The 22866-nt window shown below is 52.0% G+C and overlaps 1 protein-coding gene across 3 annotated transcripts in view; it reads right to left on the minus strand.

Annotated features, from left to right (window-relative positions):
• Nucleotides 1-19896, minus strand: part of LOC133350798 (zinc finger homeobox protein 3-like) — a 201541-nt gene extending 181645 nt beyond the window's left edge. Inside the window, exon 1 of one of the 3 annotated variants that reach the window (XM_061565541.1) lies at nt 19600-19896. The gene's annotated coding sequence lies outside the window, so the exon portion shown is untranslated. Of the gene's footprint in view, nt 1-11872; nt 12206-13659; nt 13994-19599 lie in introns of those variants that run through there. The other 2 variants (XM_061565539.1, XM_061565540.1) reach the window with 2 other exon arrangements.
• Between the last annotated feature and the right edge of the window lie 2970 nt (nt 19897-22866).

Consider the following 22866-nt stretch of genomic DNA (forward strand, 5'->3'; position numbering starts at 1 on the left):
ACCTCAAAATGCCGGAACACAGGAAGATTACGCCGAGCCCACAACCCTCCTGCTCACGGGGGGGGGGGGGGGGGACACTGGGCAGGAGTGCGGAAAAGGGTCGCACGAAAAAAACCCGCACACAATCGCACCGCTTTCCATCGTATATAGAGCCGCCGTCTAAGAATAGAAGCAGCTGCCACAATGTAAAAAAATGGGTCAGAGGAGTATATTAAAATACCAAATTACAGCCGCTAACAGCCACACAGACTCCACCCTCCAATGGAGGCGGCGTGCGTTTCACAAATGTAGGAGGAGGGCATCACGGTCCATCACTGGCACAAACCGGCACGCCACCGCTTCCATACCCCGCGTGTATTCACTGCTCGAGCGGGATACCGTCGGTGCAAATAAATACAACGGGGGTTTTCCTCCCTTTAATATTCACATCGCTGGCAGCATCTGGAGAGCAGTGGTGCTGTTGCATTTCGTGAAACGATAGGCGGTGAGCATCGTCAAGAATGGTTTGAATGAACGCGAGCAAGCGGAATATGATCGCAATAGAGATCATATATTTAAAAAAACTAACTCAATTTACGTTTTTTTACATATATATGTTCACATTGCAGACGCAATTATTTTTGAAATCGGAATTCTGCAATTGAGAATGTTGGCAAGGTGTCGAATTTTATTCCGAATCACAAATTCACATTCAGACTCGTACTCTTTGGTTCTTTCGGTAAAGTCACGTAGGTATAAAATAAAATATTTAATGTGGGCACATACACGTGTGCGTGTGTGTGACACCTTGCACGAGAAAGCACTGAGTGCAGATAAATATAACTTCACGTTCTTCTCAATACAGGCTTCTCTCGCTTTGTGCGGTAGTAGTAGATGAGTTCCAAAAAAAAATATCCGGAGCACGAAGCTAAACCACACGAGGTGGCAGCCACCTGCCAAGTAAAGAAAAAACTATTTTCATTTTACCAGGCGAGGCTCTCAACTGAGCTGCATTGCTCTTTCTTAGAAGTGACCTGGCCACACAATATCTCAATAAAGTGGCTTATCACGTGGGACATTTATAGCAACCAAATACTGTAAAGTATTGCATTCAATACACACACACAATGTTGTTCCATATCCAACCGTATACAAGTGAATTAAAACCGCACAATATAGTGCATTTTGGGTAGAAATAGGTTAGCCGCATGTACGGCGAAAAAAATCTCGCAAACCAAATCCGCATAGAGCGATGGCAACCTGCCTTGCCAAAAGGTAATGCAGCGCATAATTTCGTCTGAAATATAAATGATTATATAGTGATATACACAGTGATATATAGTGCATAGGAGTTTATTATTGTGCTATTTTAACCATTGAAACGTTTCACTGAGTCTCACGACTCGTTACTAGGAGAGTCCTGCCAGGTTACATTGCGCACTAGGGGCGATGTTGGTATGTGCAATCCCAATTGAGTAACATGCGGGCAATTGTTACCAACCGGGATGTTTGACCAACATTAGTGTTAGCGTACATTATGCACTACCATGAAGGGCATACCCAGGGGTTGGCAACCAAAATAACAAGAAGAGCCATATTTTTCAAATTCGGTAAAAAAACGTGAATACGAGACGGTGGGTCCTTAATAAAGAGCGTGACGAAGCGGTGTTTAAAGAGCCGCACGTTGCCGAAGCGTGGGCCTACCGAATCTGAGTGGCACTGCAGTCAAGGGCACCCATCACAATGGCAAAGGCATGGGTTCATTTCCCGGTCGGGGCCACGTCATCGAGTCTGGATCTGACGGGCAGCTGAGATGAGTGATTGTTCAGTATTAATGTGGCCATCGTATTAAGGGTCATCTCGGTGTGGTCTGGGACTGTTTTGTCGTTGTTTTTGCTGCCTCATCCAATATTGATAAATTAGACTGATATTATTAGTTAATTTATCACGTTTTATATTCAGTGACTTGCTAACTTACCATTTTGTCGATTTTGCACTCCTATCGTTTGATGTGTCAATTTCTGTTGTAACTTGCTGACCCGCCCATAGTGGAAATCTGTGAAAAAGAGGTTCATGGCTCATCGCATTCCTCCTGCAATCTCAATAAAGATTCTGATTCTGATGAGTGTCTCTCAGCGACGGCTGGGGTAAGAAAATAGTCGGCGAGTGAGATGTGCAGATGGACGCATGAGGTCCCGCGGAGTTGAGAGACGTGGGCAGGAAAACGAGAGCTCGGGATCAGCGACGGCACCTGAGACGTTGCGCATTCGTCGCCAGCGCCACGTCAGGGTTTAAGGAAGTGCACCTCTCTACCGAGAATGGACGTTAGCTGGCAATGCGTGCTTCTGCATTGGAAACATTAAAAGGTGGAGGAAGTATAAAGCGACCGGAGTTGAGAGCCGTGTCAAGGGCAGGACATGAGAGCGGGCGGCGAGTGTTTGGGTTCGTGGCGTCAGTGGCGACGCAGGGCTCTCGGTGTCATTGACACAGAGGTGAAGGTCAACATTGAAACTGGAGATGATGTTGCCAACAGGGAGGAGATATATTGAGCATTGCTAGGGGTTGAGAGGTGGAGTCTTGTGGGACACCGTAGCGCAGGGGTTTCCTAGAGAAAGACGGAGACAGCCCTTGCATGTAAACCGAGAAGAAGGGTCACTGGGAGGTGAGAACGGATCCAGGAGAGAAGTGTGCCAGAGACGCCTGCAGAGCTATGGAGTGGTGTGTGGTATCAGAAGTAGCAGAACGGGCTAGGGCAGGGATCGGCAACCAAAATAACTGGAAGAGACATTTTTGTTCGTTAAAAAAATTCAAGATCCGCAATGCATGTGAATACGAGACGGTGGGCCTTAATAAAACAACAACAAAAAGTCACGAAGCAGCGGTCCTTAAAGAGCCGCATGGAGCTGTGGAGCCGCAGGTTGCCGACCCCTGGCCTCGGGGAATGAGGAGTGAGAGTGATCCAGGGCCGGAGGATAGAAGGAGGTGGTGTTCCACACATTGGAGAGCAGTGTCAGAAGATTAGCCTTGCTGGAAAGCGAGTTGTACTGGGTCATGGGAAGACGTTTGGATAGATTTGGAGAAGATAACCCTTTCTAGAAATTCTCCAAATAAAGATGGAAATTTTCAGGGATGCTGGGCTCCAGTGGAGATTTCTCTCATGATGGGAGTGGCAGCGGCAGCATTCAAAGCTAAAGGACAGTGACAGTGAGGGATGAGTCTGGGGGGCAAAGGATTGAGGATTGAATCAGATGTGTTTAATTTGGAGGTGATTGTGGCGATGTTGTTTACGGCGACAGGCTGAGGGATGTCGAGGGTAGGTAGTTCGGCAGGCGAAAGGGCAAGGAACAGAAGAAGTGGAGACAGACACCGGAATGCCTTTCGAAATTTTCTCGACCGTTGCAGGGAAAGAGGAGACGAGATGGTCACACTTGGCAACTGTCGGAGCAGTGGAGGAGGCAAGCATGGAGATGAAAATACTACATGTGGATTTAGATTTTGCAGCATCATTTGGAGCAGAGGGTTGAAGTCTGATTTGGACTTTTCCGGCACTGACTGAAAAAATGTATACGGGTCTTCCACATCTGATAGTGCCATGCAAGTCCAGATTATCTACGACTATTCATTACCTTTGTGCTCGTATAGGCCGGTTATGTACCGGGGGGCTGACATGGGTTACTATACAGCGCAAAGCTGGTAATTTTCGAATTCAACCTTTCGTCAAACCCACACTAATGTAGCAAGGCACGGTCAAACAACAACCGCCATTGCCGACATGTCTTTGTCTTCAGTGGATCGACATAGGGCTGCAAAATCATAATTTATTTGAATGAAAAGTAATTTATGAAAAAAATTGGATATCCTTCTTAAAATTGTATTTACTGCACACACACAAAACAATGCTTTAATTTTGCACCCCTGGTGCAAATGAAGTTCAACGTAGATACATTTATTACTTGAAATGTCACCTATCATATAGTTTTCTTAAAGGGCAGTGTTATTTGACGAATGTGTTAAGTTTTGCATTATTTTGTATCAAACATTTTAATATAAACTGAGTTTAGTTGAAGAAAACCCATAAAGCATCCGCCAAATGCATCTAATTCTCAGATAGATACGCACGGAATATACACGAATCATAACATTCATGGGACAGCATCACATTCGAGCAAATAATAGCTAAATGTCAACATCATCACGCGTTCGCCTGTACGAAAGGAGGAGTTAAACGGGTCAATTTATTCCCGAAGGTGACCAGAATGCGAGCCCACTGTGATACTGGCAACCCAGAGTAAATTTGAGGGTCAAAATGGCGCCCAAAACTATGGAGCGCAACTGTGGAGCCTGTGGGCGGCTTGAGAGGCATCGCTGCGTCACAGTTGTCTCATTAAGGGCGCCGTCGCTTCGGCAAATCGCCATTTCACAGTTGTCTCATTTTTGGTGCCATGTCTTTTGGTTCACGATGGAATGTCGGGTCCATTCTGCCAAATCAAAATAATCCGACAAATTTCGCAAAAATGCATAAAAAGTTATACAAACGTTAAAAAAGACTGCTTCATTAGAAACTAATCAGTTTGCTTTCAACCAGAACCAGGACCTTGGTCGATTACACAATTAGTTGTTATTTGGGGCTCTACGCTCAGATTAGTGTTAATATAGTATTCATGTGCTTCTTACAATGAATGAATGCGCACTTACACTCAGCGAGTTCCATGAGTTTTCCCACAGCAGTATCCTGTCCCTCAATTTGGAGATATTAAGTGATTGTATGCGAATAGGTAACTTATAGAGACAGATTAAAATAAGTAAATAATAATAATGATGCTGGTATAAATGATAGGTAGAAAATAATATATTTTAGTAGAGGGCATTTTGTATTTTTCTTATGCGCACAGAAATGGACACAACTTAATGTAAATGCTCATACATTCAAAACAGCGACTTCACAACAGACGCAGCTTCTTCTTGCAAATGTGTTTACAGTGCAGAGTTTGGAGTCGTGGCGTAGTGGTTAGCGCACTGTGCTATGAACATTAGCAACGAATATTTGATCTGGTCCTGGGCCTTCCCTAGGGTCGACTCAGCCTTAAAATAAGTACGTGAGTAAACATCATGACTGGGGAGACAAAGGCGGCCGACCGGGCATGAAGCTGGCTACCCTTGTGTGACATGCCGGCCTTCGCAAGTGCTTGCTAACAGCACTTGCCCCACAAACATGTGCAGGCTATGCAGGGGATCTTTGTCCTTATAGCACACAGCATGGTGAGCGGTAGTTATTGTACTCTGATAGAAGCCCAACAGCCCCGATTTGATTCCAAGCCATGCTCAACTCCGGGCAGTCGATAAGTGAACCCAGCCTGGGTCTCTATGAGGTCAAACCATAGGGGGGGGCGGCAACCAAGGCTGCGCGGGATGGTCTCGGCCACACCACCCACTAACCCATCTGGCCCCATGCGTGCCACGTGAGCCTTGACATGTGGTCACGTGCAGCCACAGCCCCAAAAGCCTGCATCGGCTACGCCGGGATGGGCGACAATACATGTTTTAATGTAAATCTTATATGCGGAGACACAATTCTTGTTTGTCTAATTAGATTGTTGGGACTGCGCTTCTAGCAACGTCTAACGATGGGCCCCCACACAGACGCGAGGCAGCCGGCAGTAAATAAGTGCCACTCCTTCTTCATCCCAGCCAAAGTTAGTCGTGTCGAAAAAAATCACATCGTGGCTACTTATTTTAGGCTGTCAACCTCGGTAAAGCCCAATCCAGGTTAAGCGTTTTTCCATCAGTGGGAATGGTCACGGAGACAGGCGTGGGTACTTGCAGTCGGTATTATTGTGCGGTGTGTTAACACCGTGTCTCCAGTTTGCTGCTTCGTAGCAACATTCACGAACAATGATATACGTGGACTGAAACTTGGTCTTCACATTGTAAGGTGGTCGTTATGTTTGCATTACGACCACCGTACACAGATTATAAATTATATGTTACACAAATACATATCACAGATTATAAATAAATTAGACCAGATGATATTATGTCAAATCACTAAATATTAAATAACCTGTTAATATTATTGATAGATTATAACTGTGGCATTATTTAGAACGTAATGTGTTTTTAACAATTCATATTTCGGGTCAACGGTATAAATACTCATATTTGACGCTGAGACGGTAATAAGCATTAAATGAAATACTGCTAAACCCTAACAGCGATCGTGATTAAATCTGCTCTGAATATTCATTCTCGAGTTAAAACACATCTGTGTCAGAGCAGCAATTTAGTTGTAAGTTTATATTATTATACGTTTGCCAAACTCTACATTAGTGGTGACCAAATTAGAGGGAATTAACGGTATTATAAGGCATGTAAATGCAGAGCGGAACCCCCTTTAAAGATATTGCAATTCTCTGTTGATGTTCTAAGCATGTAATGTTGGGCAAAGCGGACGCGATCGCGGCTATCTTCTCTAAACCAAAAGTCACCCCCTTAAATCTCCGACTCAAAATCTCCCCACTCCGTGCTCGAGGCTCCTGCAACACCGCCGGCGTCACCGCAACCGACGGACCTTCATCGTTCACGACAACTCATCTCGTGCCGCTGCCCCGGCAGGAGGAGGCGGAACGGCGTTTGCGATGCGACCTGACAGTGGTCACGTGTTTGCAAGAATATGCGCACAGAAATGAAATTGTAGGGTTTTCATTTGCCTGATAGCGGCTGTATATGGGATTTGGTCCTTATAGAATATGATGAATGTGCAGAGCACCTCCGATTAGCACGGTTGGCTACGCACGGCGCAAAAAGAGTTCAACGCACGTACACACAACGCGATATAAAATGAAAGTATTATTACAAATACAAGGTGCCCATATGCACACGATTACACGAAACGGCGTACACACATACATGCACACTCACGGACGTGGGAACATAAACATGACGGTCCCTTCCACGGGAAGATGACGACCGGCTCCCCCCAATCTTATTTGGCGGAACTCACAGATGGGATAGCTTTTGGTGCCATATGGTTTAAGTTAGAAGCGCCCGTCCTTTGTATTGTTTGCAAAGAAAAAATTGTGTGAAATTAGATATTTGGTGGTTTCATGTGATGGTGGGTTTGCTGTTTGTATGGCACAAATAGAGACATCCCCAGTCAAGTCACTGATATATGGATTTTCCAATCACGGGGTCAATAGTCTTCATTATATGTAGCCCTCTTCAGCAGACTGCCGCTAAATAGTGTAGCCCAGCAGGGAAGGCTGTCAGACGATGGCTCTCTGACTCTTTGCCTTCATCTCAGCAACCCCCCCACCGCCACTGCCTCACGATAACCACAAACCCCCATATAGTTTACGCACACAATCACACACCGCGGACAATGAGCGGCTTGTGTGTTCCTACATGCCGATCGCGGAGGATCACACTTCCCATGAGGGTCTCGGATGATGCCAGCGCATGAAAATATGCTTTACTGCCAAACAAGAAAATAAACAAGAGCTACACAAATGCACAATTATGCAATTGTAAAAAAGATCCCCCGTATAGGCTGGACAGAGAATTGGGCAAGTGCTGTTAGCGAGCACCGATGAAAGCCGGCACGGCACACGAGGGGGTGGGTGGCCAGCACCAGACGCGGCCGCCTTTGTCTCCCTCGTGACGATGTCAACATATTGTACCAGGCACTCGTCTTAGGCTGAGTCAGCCTTTGGGAAAGCCAGGACGGACTGGTTCAGCTAATCGTCACTGGTGTCGGCTGTTGAACTGAACTGTTGAGTTGGAATCGAACTCTGGTCACCAGGTTGATGGTGCAGCAAGCCAAAGGCTCGAAACCCCCCACCACGACCACCACACAGGGTCTCACAGTCGCATCTGCCATGTTTGCTGCTGCGTGGTCACACAACGCCACTGCAGTGGGAAAATCTCCATGTATGCCATTGGCTAACTTTAAAAGCCGCTCTCGCGATGATGCATTGACTTCCCGCAATTGGCCATTCATCCGGGGACTATTTCCTCTGAATATCCCACGTATTTATTATTATTCGCGAAGGAAATTCCTTGCACAGGCCGAAGGGCGGTCAGTGTCCCCGTTGAAGCTGTTGTTGCAACGTGGCCGAAAGGGTGTTTGAAGCGCAAGAACGGCGGGACGTGTTCCTCGCGCCGTTCGTCACACTTTGTGGAACGCATTGACGGCCCCTCCACTCTCCCATTCTGAGCAAAATATTTATTCAAATTCAAATTTAAACCGCGTATGTTTACTTCGCTCTCTCCCGACGCGAAAAATGTGAACGTGACTTCAGAAAAAAATTATATGTTTGGCTATTTAATTGGAATGGCTCTGGTGTCAAATATGGTTTTTTATTCCATCATTTCTGTGCCTACATCGATCATATGTATGTCAGGGAAATGTCCGGTTATTATTGGATAAAGTATTTTCGCCCTATGGGAAGAACAAATATACATGTAGTCCTATTTCCCAAGCAGGAACCCTTGAAAATAGTCGAATAAAATTCAAAACATGAATAAGGCGACGGTGTTTTTATAGTACGCTGCACAGTGGTAAATTTGCATTTTGGAATATACAAATATCGTGTTACTTTGTTTTAAACACTGCACATACACATAAATAACACACGAAGATAAAGATCCCCCGCATAGCCTTTACAGACTTTCGGAGCAAGTGCTGTTAGCGAGAATATACAGTACATGACAACACGCACGTGCGCGTGTGTATGTATATACATAGGTGCGTACGTACGCACCTATGTATATACATACACACACAGATGCCTGCTGACATAAATAAGGCATCAAAGTAAAATATTCCTTGCATTACAAGAAACACACGGCCAAAGTGTAACGTTAGACCTGAAATGACGGTCGCGTTTTGTTTCTTACGCACGCAAATCAAAGCGTGAACATTGCCGTGGTTGCTCTTGAGCCGCTGCTATTCTACCACAACGCCGGCTGATGTAAGAGTGGCGGGTAACGTGGTGTTCCATCTCCCAGAGAAGAAGGCTCCCAGCAGCACTCGGCGGTCGCAGCAGCAGCAGGGCGATGCTGCCCTCCCTCCCTTGTCCCACACACGAGGGATAAAGGGGGACACGGAGCCCCTGTGGGTCCCTTTTGCTTGACCAGCCCGGCCCTCCCTCGCCCCCCACTGTGAGTCCACTCTCTCGCGTGCACCGATGTGTGTCCTCATCATCATCCTCCTCCTCCTCGTACGCACGCGCAAGGAGCGTGCGTTCAGAGCGCTTCGTGTACCTGTTGTGTGTGTGTACAGGGTTGTGTGTGTGTGTACAGGGTTATGTGTGTACATGGATGTGTGTGTGTACAGGGTTGTGTGTGTACAGGGTTGTGTGTGTGTGTCTATATAGGGTTGTGTGTGTACAGGGTTGTGTGTGTGTGTCCAGGGTTGTGTGTGTCTATATAGGGCTGTGTGTGTGTCCAGGGTTGTTTGTGTGTATATATGCTGGGTTGTGTGTATACCAGGTGTTGTGTGTATGTTTGCCAGGTGGTGTGCGTGTGTGTGTATCAGGTTGTGTTTATCGGGTTGTGTGTATCGGGTTGCGTGTGTAAGTGTACAACGTTGTGTGTGTACCAGGTTGTGTTTATCGGGTTGTGTGTGTGTACCAGGTTGTGTGTTTTGCCAGTTTGTGTCGCGTTGTGTGTGTATCACGTAGTGTGTGTACGAGCTTGTGTGTGTATCACGTTGTGTGTGAGTGTATCGGGTTGTGTGTACCAGGTTGTGTGTGCCGGGTTGTATGTTTTGCCAGTTTGTGTATGCGGGTTGTGTGTGTATCACGTAGTGTGTGCCGGGTTGTGTGTGTGTGTGTACCAGGTTATGTGTGTACCAGGTTATGTGTGTGCCGGGTTGCGTGTGTGTGTGTGCCGGGTTGTGTGTGTGTACCAGGTTGTGTGTGTGTACCAGATTGTGTGTGTGTGTGTGCCGGGTTGTGTGTGTCGGATAGCGTCTGTGCGCATGACTTTCATGCACACGACAGAGCAGTGTCTGTGCTAAAGATTTGCCTCTGCACGCTTCGCATTGGTACTACACGTTGTCTACGTGGTGGCTAATCACCAACAGCACAGGCTTTCTCTTGTCCCGCATGCATCAAGACAAATACCCCCCCATCCCATCCCATATAGGATCAACAGACTATTCAGTACAGTTGGTGAGTAGCACCTGTGAAGGCCGGCACTGTGGCACACGAGGGGATGGGTGGCCAACACCACGCGCGGCCGCCTTTGTCTCCCCAGTGTCGATGTTTACACACCGCACCAGGTACTTATTTGAGGCTGAGTCGACCTAGGGGGAGGCCACAGGACCGGTTCAGATGATCGTCACCGGTGTTGGCCGTGCGCGAGGAATCGAACCCGGGTCGCCGGGTTTTCGTAGCACAGCGCTAACCGCTGCACCACCGCTCCCCGCGCGCACACACACGCGGGATGTGTGTGCGTGCGTGGACGCGCGTGTCCGAGGGAAGACAGGAGGATGACGGCCCCGTGCTGGGGACACGATCTGGGGACACGATCTGGGTACACGATCTGGGTACACGTCCGGCGCGCATTCCGTTCCGGCACACGGCGCCGGTGGGCGAACCGGTCTGGCGTGGTGGTGTGCGCGGCGCGGGCATAATGACCGCTGCTGGCCTTTCCCGGCCTCTCCGCCTCGCCCCCATTACCTAATCGCCACCCCCCCCCCGCTTCCTCCTCCCCTCTCCGTCCTCCCCCCCTACAACACCCCGCCCGCCAGCCACTTCAACATCATCTCACCTCCCGTCCAAAGCAACAACCGCGAACCCCCACAACCACAATCCCACTCACTGACACACGTCTCTAACGCTGCTTGCTGCTGCTGCTGCTACACGGCCCAGGCAGACAGCAGACGTACAGCCGCCCAGACAACACAAAGGGTTTGGGGCCACTACTGGAAGTCAACAACAACAACAACAACGGCGGCAATGAGCCCCGTGGTGTAGAGGAGCGACATGCCCCGTAGCAGCCACGTCTGGGATATTTAAGTGCGCTCGCATTCCATGCCCATCTTGTTTGTATAACGCACATTTCCGCCCAATTCTCCTTGCCCGACACCGAGGCGATGACGATGGTCGTGATGATGATGACGATGCTGCCTCTCTCGCCGCGCAGTCTGGGCCCAATCCTCATTATTATTGTTCTTAACACTCAAGAAGAGCAACCAACCAGACACCGCACTGAGATGTCTCCTCCGCAACGTTTCGTCTCGGCACGACATAAAAGCCATCGCCGTTTGCTGCTCAGGCCGGAGGTGCGGAGCCGAATAAGATTCGACGGGAAGATGAGTTAATGAGGGATGCACGAAATAGGGACAGACACACGGCACACACGGCACGGCCAACGCGAGTCCACGTGTCGTCGATATCTCTCACAACCATCACTGTCACTCACGTCCGCCAATGACCGCCCGAATAAATACAATAGCCCTACTATCATCACCTATCATTTAAAATATATGTGCGTTGCGTAAATATGAACAATCTTTAAATCCGCGTGCACGAATTCGTATATTAATAATAAGTGATGTGATTGTGTGCCATTTTAAATGGCAATGTATTAAAGTAATATAAATATGACGCATGGTGCAACAACACAAATAATAATTGTCATCTTTCCGAGCATCGCTAAAAATTAAATTCGTGAATACCCAACTCGCGCGGGGGTGTTCCCCGTACGGGGATATCACTCACTTCGAACGAGGCCTATAATGTTATCTACCGCCCTCTGTATACATAAAAAAACCCATGCACATTCACGATGACAACGACGATGGCGGTGATGAATTATGACGGTGACCATGGTACACCTGAAGAGGCGACACCGCGAGAAGAGAAAATCGAGCATCCCCGACACTCACCGAGATCAGAGGCGGGCGGCTTTCGGCGACCGCGTTTGGCTCCGGCATTCGAGTTCCACGCGGCGCGCACATTAGGCTGTGAAAACTTACTTTGGCCGTGTTAAGCAGCAGGAATCGATAGATTGATTTTGGGATTCCGAAGCAGACTCGGGCAGCCCGCGCTGTGAAAAGCACAGCTCTGCGCTGTGCTGGATGGCTTGCTGCTGCTGCTGCTCCCAAACCACGTCACGCTATTAACGCGGACTTGTAACGCGTGTGTTGGGTCAATACGCAGCCCATTTAGCGCAATTGTGCTCACGCCGATACTGTTGGCGCTATTCAAATGGCGAAGTCCATCACCGGTCCTTGAGCCGACCTCCCCCCCCTCCCCCCGCCCCCGCCCCAAAAAAAATCACATTTAATTTCATTCAAAGGCAACTAAAAGTTAGGAAACTTTGAGGTGTGGTTACGGAATTTGAACGTCCACATCTATCTACAGCACTGATGGATTTGTATTCAAATGTAATTCAAATTGCAATTATTTAAAAAGCGAGCCGAACGCAATCCACGTCACACCGACTGTAATCGTGTTTATTATATTGTTATTATTTTAATTCTCCTCTAATTGTCCGCGTATACTGAAATAAGTCCATATTAGGAATACATCGACGTGAAAGACGGGCAGAGAACGAGACCACGAAATGCGTGACAAAGAATAAGCACATTATAATAGAAAGATGCAACAATGTCGGATGTAGTAGCGCACCGTCTATCCCTGTGGTGTGTGTCCTTTTAATGGCCATCACTGGCATTTCCATTGAATGTCACCGAGCAATAACACAAATGCCATCATAATAGATCGTGCATGTGTGTATATCACGGCATGCAAACGCCCGGCCATCGTTTTCGCAAGTAAGTATAATTAGCCTAAGTTGTCATAAATCATTTGTACCCATTTCTAAATCACCCGTGTAAATATGGCATTTGCTTGGACACACGCGTGTGTAGAACCATTCTGCGGTGACACGAACTTTAAGGGAATTCGCCTGAACGTTTGTCGTGGGTTTTCCAAGGCGCACGATGACGATGGTGGTTTGAACGGAGGCGACTCCACGTGTTGGGCGGCAAGATGAATGGAGTGCCCACAGGGTGCTCTACCCCATTCACGTGTCATCAGTGAACGGCCATCACGGAACAACCATGACAACAGCGGCGACGCGAGCATGTGAAGTTGGAGACCCTCAGAAACCACTGAAGGCTGCGCATAATAAAAACGCCCATTTAGACGTCGAGTGAGCGAGGCAGCGATGAGCGAAAGGGGAGCACCCTGGGCTCGGCTGAATGGCACGGGCGAGAGAAGCGGTGCCACCACCACGGGAAGTTGCCTCGCGTTCGAGTCCAGCGTGGCCCGGTCCCCAGCGGCTTTGGCTGCGTTAGCGCCCCTCTACTGACGGCCTCTCACTCTCTCTCTGTCTCTCGTCCCCCGGAGCGCCGGGGGGCAACGGGTCAAACGTGGCCAGTGTCCCGCAGCAGCGCGGGGTAAGCGAGCCGTCCCCTCCACCGCCAAGCCAAGGCGCCGAGTTTGACTTTGAGGGGAAGCCCTCCGCGTCTCTCGCACTCGGGGGAACAGCGCGCACCATCACACAGCCGACAGCTCTCGGCCATCCTCCTCCTCCACCCCCCCACCCACCCACACTCCCCAACCCAAGCTCCCCGCCAAAGTAAAGTGAATGGGCCGCGAAAGAGCCGGCCGGACGGGGCAGGCGCCGCTCTGCGGGCTCGCACTCCCAGGGCCACCAACCACTCACCTCGTCCCGCGGCGGTGACGACGAGGGGGCCGCTCCGCCCCGGCGCTGCGCTCCGAGCCGGCGCCCCGCGGCGACCCCCCGATGCCGTCCTCGCCCCCCCTCGGTCGGTCTCCCCAAGGCGCCCGGACAGCACGGTCCCATGCAAGCCGAGTCGCCCCCGCGGCGGCGGCCCCGCGGCTCGGCTCGACGGAACAAGGGAGGAGGATCTCTTCGTCGTCTTCGTCGTCCTCTTCCTCTTGGCGCTGCGCTCACGGCCGCTGCGTCCCCCGTCCCGCGCCCGGTCCCTCTCCGGCCGCGCGTGCGGTCGCCTCAGTCGCTCGCCCTCCCTCTCTCCCCCCCCACCACCAACACCACCCCGGCTCCCACAACAACTCACCCCCTCGGCGTCCCCTCCTCCTCCTCCTTCCTGCCGCTGCTGCCTCTCTCTCTCGCCGCGCTCGCTCGAGCCCCGGGCAGGCAGAGAGAGGGAGAGAGGCTGGTAGGTAGCTTCGCTGCCGGCGCCTCGACTCGGCCGCGCCGTTCCCTTTCCGGCTTCTGCTACCGCCGCCTCCTCCTCCTCTCCCCTCTTCCTGCCCTACTCTCCTTCCTTCCCTCGCCGCTCGCCGCCGGGCTCCGTGAACGAGGCTCCCTCTGCCCGGCCGCGCACGGGGGCGGCTCTCGCGGGGCGCGGAGCCCGGCGCCGCGGGGAGGCAGCGAGAGGCGCTGGTTGTGGGGGGGGGGGGGTAGTCGCTCTCTGCTCGCTCTCTGCTCGCCGTGCTGGGGATGGTGGCGGTGGCGGCGAGCAGGAGGCTGCTGCTGCTGCTGCGTGCCGAGCGGAGCCGCGCTCGCGAGCGAGAGAGCAAAAAAAAGTCGACGGGGCAGCGTTTAGCCGCGCTAATTATTTTATTCTTTTTTGTGTGCCGCCTGTCCCCTCTCTTCTTGCTCGGCGTGTAAAAAAATGGCTGATTGAGTTCAGTGCGCATGCCCTCATTACGCAGGCACGCCGGGAAGGTGCAATTAGCGAGAGATCAATATTCATCAGCTCGCGCCGAGCGCCACTCGTTAAGGAGGATCGCTCCGCCCGCCACGCGGCGAGAGGCGGACTCCTTAAGACGCCCCGAGACGCCCCGAGACACGGAAACACCTCCGACACCTTTGAGGGTAACCCACGTTTATTGTTGTTGTTGTTGTGCCATTTGAGAACAGCGAACAGCTCCGCTGCTCTGCCGCCGCTGCTGCTGCTGCTGTTGTTGCTAAACAACAACAACAGCAGCAACGCCGCCGCTGCCGCTGCGCATTTAGCGGCGAGCAAAGCTCGGCGCCGCTTTAAACGCGGTTCGAGGCCGCCCGCAATGATCAACGCAGCCACGAGCAGCAGCAGCAGCAGCAACAACAAAGACTGTAACAACAGCGGAGCTTTCCCGCGTTGTGTAGTCGGGGGGAGTATACTGGTAGGCTCAGCGCACGAGAAGGTAAAGGGGTGTTCTGTGTGTTCATGAAAGGGCAATTGCGTTGTTGGGTATCTGCGTCCTGCTCACAGTCGGCCGCCTGTGATCGGTCGTGCTGCCTCGACTCGGTTCCCGTGCGCGGTGTTTACTCGCGGGGCCCGCAGCGGTAGCCACGACGCTACGAAGTGGTCCCACGCCCAGCCCAGCACAGCCCAGCCCAGCCCAGCGTGTTCACGACCACCGGCTTCATCACTTAAGCATCCCCCTTACGATGGACGACAACAACCATCACCACCACCAAGCACCGTGCGTCCCCATTCATATCAAACGACGCAGTTGAACACGGGGCTGTGCATATTCATGGCTTGACGCCACGGTGGTAACGACCGAGACTTGTACACGTCGTAACGCTGACATGATGGTCACGGCTGGTTTCGCAATAACTAAAGAAAACATTTCTCAATTTTCAATCAAGTGCATTGGGACATACTAGTGGAGGGAAGGGGGGGGGGCACGGATGTGAATCACACGGCCATCATGATGACCTCCGTGCGTCTGTGCGCAGCTGCTGCTGCTGCCCCTGTGAATGTATCCCGGGCCATACCTCCCCGCGTCCGGATAGCATCGAGGCCTCTCGCCATCTCAGCTCCCCCCCCAATATAAAATATATCGTGTACTTTTATTCTACAGCCCAGCGGGGGGTTCCTGGGCCTCCCTTTTAAAACGTGAACACAATCTCGACGGTGGGTGAGGTGAAGGGGGCTGGTGGTGGTGTGGGGGAGGGTGTGGATGTTGCGGCGTTAAAAAGGGGAAACAATCCATGGCTAAACGCGTTAAAGACTGCGGAGCAGTAAATAACACGGGGAGAGCCGCTATCTCAATCGGAGGAGACGCGCAAAGCGTAAATCGTTAAGTGAAATCGAAGGATTAGGGCGAGGAAATCGAAGGCGCGGCGGGTTTGTTTGTGGGTGCAGCGCGTGCCGAGAGGCGGCACGCGGGTGGCCCCCTCTGCGCTCTCCTCCTGCTCCTCCTCATCTACTACCACTCCTGCCTCTCTTCATGTCCCCTTATCTCTTCTTCCCTTCGCTCCACGCGCCTCCTTTGATTCTCCAACGTTGACGCGCCGCCCGTGTGCGTGGCACCGTCCGTGGCGCGGCAGTGGCCCGTCTAAGGATGGTCGTGTGTCATCACAGAGGACTCATCATCATCATCTGCTATTGTTTCGTTTCACCTTAAAGACTCGGCGCGTGGTTTTATTTGTGTGTCCACGCGTAATTATTACAGTGGCCTAGAAAGCACTCCACCGTGTGTGTGTATATATAGCGCCGACTATTTAGACGCATACACACGGGGGAAGAGTGCCCCAGCTCCAGCAACCCACCGCATGCAACGCGACATTTGTCAGACAAATAAGAGGCAGCAACCATTCATTCCTCTGCGGCGTGTTTATAATCACAAGTGCGTGTCAGTGAGTGCAGCCAGTGTGTGCCCATGCTGTGTACACGTGTTTTGTCAAGTGGCTCACGTCCCCTCCTCTCAACCCCAACTGCCTCGTCCTCGTGTGGAGCAGCAGCAGCAGAAGCAGCAGCAGCAGCGTCGTCGTTGTGTGTGTGTTTTATTAGCACGTTCTGCTGCTGCTGCTGCCGCCGCCGCCTCTGTCTCTGCCCTTTCCCCGCACTCAATCTTCTCGCGAATAACTCCCCGTGACTCGCTCGCGGCGCGTCCTGCTCCTCCTGCTGCTGCTGATCCTCTCCCCGCGCTCCGCGGGGCTCCGAGTGGCCGCCAGACGCCCGTTACTATTTACCGACCATCGCGGGAAAGGTGAGTTATTGTAGGAGGTGGAGTGAAGTGACAGTAGAGGCAGCCACGAGAGCGGAGAAGAGAGAGAGAGGGGGGACGCGAGCGAGAGTGTGAGCGAGTGAGAGAGCGCGGAGGGAGCCACCGCTGTCGCGTCGAGAAGCGAGGAGGCCCAGCGAGGTGGACACTCGCTCGAGATGACCGTGAGAGTGGCCGTGACAGCCGAGCGGGTCGGGCAATGCGCGCGGGCAGGCGCGGCCGCGCTGGCACGGGGACCGATGCGGACAGAGACAAACGTAAGCAGAGGTTCTGGTGGTGTCGTTACGGGCGAGAATGACATGTGGAATGACCGCGGCTCCTCAAGTCGCTTTGGTTGGGAAAAAAAGAGAGAGTTTAGAATCCCAGGATTAACCGCCGCCATTGGCAGACGACGGAAGAGTCGCGGGTCTTGGCCATGAAAGTTAACAGACCAAAGAATAAGTCTATCGTCGCGTCGTCGGTAAAAGTTCGCCGACGGGAGGGTGTGTGGTGTTCGATCTGGATTCACGGCTGTTGTTGTTGCGTCCACGCCGTTAAAACTTTGTCAATCGCGACACAGCCGAGTGGTCATCGTCGTGCGTTCGGCTCGGCGAGTCGCGCTCCGCGTTCACAAACTCGACTGGCGATGCGTCAACAACGCGCGCCACGCAAACCCAAGCGTGTCGACGATTTCACAATCGCCGTTAATTTCCGACTGAGCGGACATTAACCGTGTAACGAGCGCGTTGCTGCTACCTCGAGTAACAAAAAAACACATCGGATATCGCGGTCATGTGAACGGACGAATCGCGCGTAATTATTCACATTTCAATATTTATCAGGCGTGCTCTCCCATTTCAATATGCATTTGTCTTCTTAAATAAGCGTTTGTTTCGGTGATGCGCCGAAGCGTTGCTGCACACTAGCGGCGCGCAGACGAGGAGGAGGTGGAGGAGGAGGAGGCGCGTGTGTAGAGAGAGAGAGACGCCCTCTGTTGCTCGAATCGATCCATAGGTGACAGGCGGAGCGCGCCGCGCCCGTGCAAGCACGCAGCCAGCGTGGTGCGTTGGGAACCGTGCCGTGATTCACTCAACTACTGCTGCTGCTACTGCTGCTGCTACAAACTCAGATGAGCTCGCCACGCTGACGAGCCTCTCGTTTTTTGTCAGCAGTACGCGTCTAAAATGAAGCTCGAATTTCGGTTGGCATTTTTTGTTCTCGTGACAATTTGAACCCGGAGCCCGCGGTGTCTGCAGACGCGTCAGAGTGTTGTTATTCTCGCACAAATCTATGGTCCACTCAGCCACGTCATGATCGCAGAGTAATGATTGCGGCCGCTCGTTCGGTACGTGTGCACGTGTGTCTGTGTTCATTGAATACCAGCGCAGCAAATCACAAATAAACACGACGCGAATTTTTGTTTAAAAAAAAATACGTGCGTACGGACTGATACGAGACACGGTTACCTTACCAACACACAACACCGCAATGTGCATGCACAATTGTGTTAATTACTCGCCTATTTGTTATCTACAAAAGCAAGATCGCGTATGTACTGTACATACACAACACTGATATTTATAAAGTCGTATGCATATTGAGTGGTATTCTTAAAATCAGCCAGAATACCGCTGTGTGTGCATATACACACAACATGTCGCCTACACGTGTGTATATATGTGTATATATTCAGTCATACAAACGTGGTTCTCGGGAAATTGTCAAATGTTGATAGAGAGCACGGTCGGCTACGCACGGCGCGAAATAAGTTCAACATACACACAGAGACCACGTTACGAAGTAGCTGTACCCGACTGAGTAAGAATCGTCAGTCTTACGATACAATAAAAACCCGGCATGGTAAATGTTACGCGTCGCTTATATTTTTTAACACACCGCTACGAGCGTCACAGAAACACAAAGCTCACTTGGAACGGCTAAGACAACAACAACAACAACACACGAAGCGGACGGGACACGCATCGTGTGGACTACACTCGCGAGGCGCGCACTGCGAGTAGACACCGATGCACGCGCTCCTAGTATCGATGTGCGGTCGTTGCTTTGGGTGACACGCAACAAGCATCGGCGCGTGTGGATCCGTCTCGTGTACACGGCTCGCCCCGAGTTCCACAGGCGGCACCGATCCGTGCACAACGACGTCCGCCCGTGTGCAGCACCTGCCCGTGTGACGACCGCGCACAGCGCCCGTGCGCACGCCGCGGCTCGTTTTTAGTTTGTTTGATCTGCCGCATCCCTCTCCGCTCGCTCTCTCTGTCTCTCTGTCTCTCTCGTGCGTGCGAATGCACCGAGTTCGACGCCTGCCCAGGTTTACCTTGAGAATCGCCCCTCCCGATAGATCAGGATCCAAATGTAAGCCTACGACCACCTCCACCTTGCTCTCGATACGCAGCCGATACGCGGCCCCGCGAACACTCACGCGCCGAGCACGCTGACCCAGTCCACGACGCTCTTGTGTCAAGTCCATCACCCAGTGGTGTCTGCCAATGCCATAGATAATCGCCGCGCGTGTAAAACGATGCTACACACATACGACATCCGTCTACCGTGCGAGCGACTCGGGTGATAGCCGTCCTCCCCAAGGCGAAGGATGACAACCTTGCCGTGGGACGAGTTGCGAGAGAGAGAGAGAGCGCGCGCACGCCACCCACTATCGCGCGCGTGCTGCGTAACTCACCGCGAGTGAGTTGTTGGTGGCGGTGGTGGTGAGTGGGGTGAGCGAGCGAGGAGAGTTCCCGCGGTGCCCCGGTACTCGCTCGTGGCTCCGGGGGTTATTCCGCGGTGGTGGTGGTGGCGGTGGTGGTGGTGGCGGAGGTGCACGCGGCTCGTCTGGCGGCCGCCGTACGGAGCGCCTCGGTGGCGACGCGGGGTTATAATCATCAAACCAACGCGTATTATAGCTGCCTTGCCTTTAATTCGACACAAAATATATACGTCATTAATATCAACCCACTCAAACCCCATTACACGGAGCCATGCCACCTCCTGTTTGGGCTAATTTGGCAAACTAGAGGGACACTATATATATCGTTTAACACGCATACGACGAGCGGTTAGCACGTGCGCCTTTGCGTGTGTGCGTGCGCGTGTACTTCTGTGTTCAGCGATCATTGTATTCGAGTGATTTATTTATTCAAAGAATCCATTTCATTCGCGAAACGTTCACCGTGTGCGAGCTTTGTCGTCACGCTTTTAAAATCGATCCCTTTAAGTTTTCTCAGATTTCTAAAAGTGCTCGCACACGCGTGCACACACATGCATTCTCGTGCACACACACGCGTGCACGCCCACACACGCGCACTCATACACACACGCGTGCGTATGAATACACACACACACGTTCATACACACACCTACTCGCGTGCGTACACACACACATGCACGCACGTACGTATGAATACACGCACACACACACGTTCATACACACACCTACTGGCGTGCGTACACACACACATGCACGCACGTACGTATGAATACACGCACACACACACGTTCATACACACACCTACTCGCGTGCGTACAGACACACGTGTAAGTATGCACACATGCGTGTGCATACACACGGGAGCGTACAGGCACACACGCGTTTATACACACACACGCATGCGTATACACACACGCGTTCATGCACACACGCAAAGATCCCCCGTATAGCCTTAACAGACTGGAGGGGCAAGTGCTGTTAGCGAGCACATATAAAGGCCGTCACGGCACACGAGGGGGTGGGTGGCCAACACCACGCCCGGCCGCCTTTGTCTCCCCAGTGGTGATGTTAACACATCGTACCAAGTACTCATTTGAGGCTTAGTCGACCTAGGGGAGGCCCAGGACCGGTTCAGATAATCATCACCGGTCATGACCGTGAGCAGGTTCGTAGCGCAGCTTGCTAACCGCTACACTACCGCTCCCCCACACACACGCGTACGTTCATATATACACACACACGCGTGCGTACATACACACACACGTGCGTACACACACACACGTGCGTTCATATTAACACACACACACGTGCGTTCATATATACACACACACACGTGCGTTCACGTCAGTCCGCATACACAGAACGTGCACTTGCAGGGTTATATGACCGCCGTCATCATTATCCCTGACATGGACAACACTGACTCCTTATCATTACCGAAGACACAGATTGTTTTGCATCATCATAACTGAGTGGGCGCTCTGGCAGGCTAGTACCTTTACCACCAGGTAAGCGCATGGCACAATAGCCGTTGTTGTTGTTATCGTTGTTGTTGTTGTTTGTGTTTTTCGCACTTTGCTCGCGGGTAATCGGAACTCTCGCAGCATGGATGGCGCAGCGCACACTCTGAACTCGGGGAATCACGAGGACTCATCCACACGCTCATCGTCCGCTCCACCACCACCACCACCACGACTCACGCCGCGTAAATCGGGCCAGTGGCCGGATAAAAATCCCTGGAAACCTCGCAAACTGTCTCAGAGGCAAGCGCGTCTAGTTAAAATATTAAACCACCACCACTAACGACCACCACGGGGTCATCATCATCGTCGTCATTACCGTCGTCGTCACCATCATTGTCACCGCCGTTATCATCTCCGCTGTCAAACTGCACGTGGATCCATCGCGGACAGAGCGAGGCGCGATGCTTGTTACCCTAAGAGACAGACAGCAAGACCGACGCGACTGGTAAAGGCGGACACGCTTCCGACACAAGTAACCAAAGAGAAAGACTCCCCGTTTAGCCTTAACAAACTGTAGGGGCAAGTGCTGTTAGCGAGCACCAATGAAGGCCGGCACGGCACACGAGCGGGTGAGTGGCCAGCACCACGCCCGGCCACCTTTGTCTCCCCAGTGGCGATGTTTACACACCGCACCAGGTACTCATTTGAGGCCGAGTCGACCTAGGGGAGGCCCAGGACCGGTTCAGATAATCGTCACCGGTGATGGCCGTGAGCGGGAATCGAACCCGGGTCGCCAGGTTCGTAGCGCAGCGCTCACCGCTCCACCACCGCTCCCCATAAGTAACCACGCACAGCAGGGCACTGCAATGCCCCCTCTCCCCCCGTATTGTGCACGAGCAGCAGCAGCGGCAAGGCCGCCCTGGACATGTTCTACTCACTTCTTCGTGTCTTTGCGCGATGTAGACTGTATATAGATATACAAACACACACACACACCGACAATCCCAGCCCACCCCCCCCCCCCAACGTGAAAGGCGCACACGAAGGGGGGGGGGGGGCATGTGCAGGATGTGTTGAATGAAAGCGCGTGCTTTGACAGCGGCACCGCTAACTTTTTTTTTTAACACGAACGAAGAATGTCTTTAAGAAGGGAAAGCACCATCACCACCACCATCATCACCGCCAACCACAGCACCGCCACTCTTACCTGCAGCGACTGGACCGCGCCCATCTTTGGAGACTCCAAGAGGATGCGCTAAGATAGCAGCACCATGATCACGACCACTAACCACGACTACCGCTGCGACGTGTGCGACATTCTACTGCGGCGAGTGACGACGCCTCGACCTCTAGCAACGAGGAAACGTCGCTCGTTCAACCTCGCGGCGCGATGTTGAACGTCGCCCGCTATTCCACGACACACACGTGCACGTCTGCACACACACACACGTGCACGTCTGCACACACACACACACACGTGTGTGTGTGTATATAAACAACAAACTGCCGCCGTTCGCCACTGAGTGGCGGTGACGAACGTCAACCACGGCGCTTCTTGTGGCCGGCTAGGTGCACCTTGGGGCGATCACGTGAAGTGAAGGATCGCTCGCTGCGGGCAGGAGGAGGTCACGGGGCAGGCACAGGTGTTATCGCGGCGAACTGACCGACATCACTGACAGATGTGTGCATACATGATATAATACAAGACAGATCCCACCGTGTCGCCTTCAGACTGTAGGGGCAAGTGCTGTTAGCGAGCCCCTACGAACGCCGGCAC

The sequence above is a fragment of the Lethenteron reissneri genome, chromosome 35, assembly GCF_015708825.2.
Source record: "Lethenteron reissneri isolate LAM-NWPU_2019-01 chromosome 35, ASM1570882v1, whole genome shotgun sequence".
NCBI lineage: Eukaryota > Metazoa > Chordata > Hyperoartia > Petromyzontiformes > Petromyzontidae > Lethenteron > Lethenteron reissneri.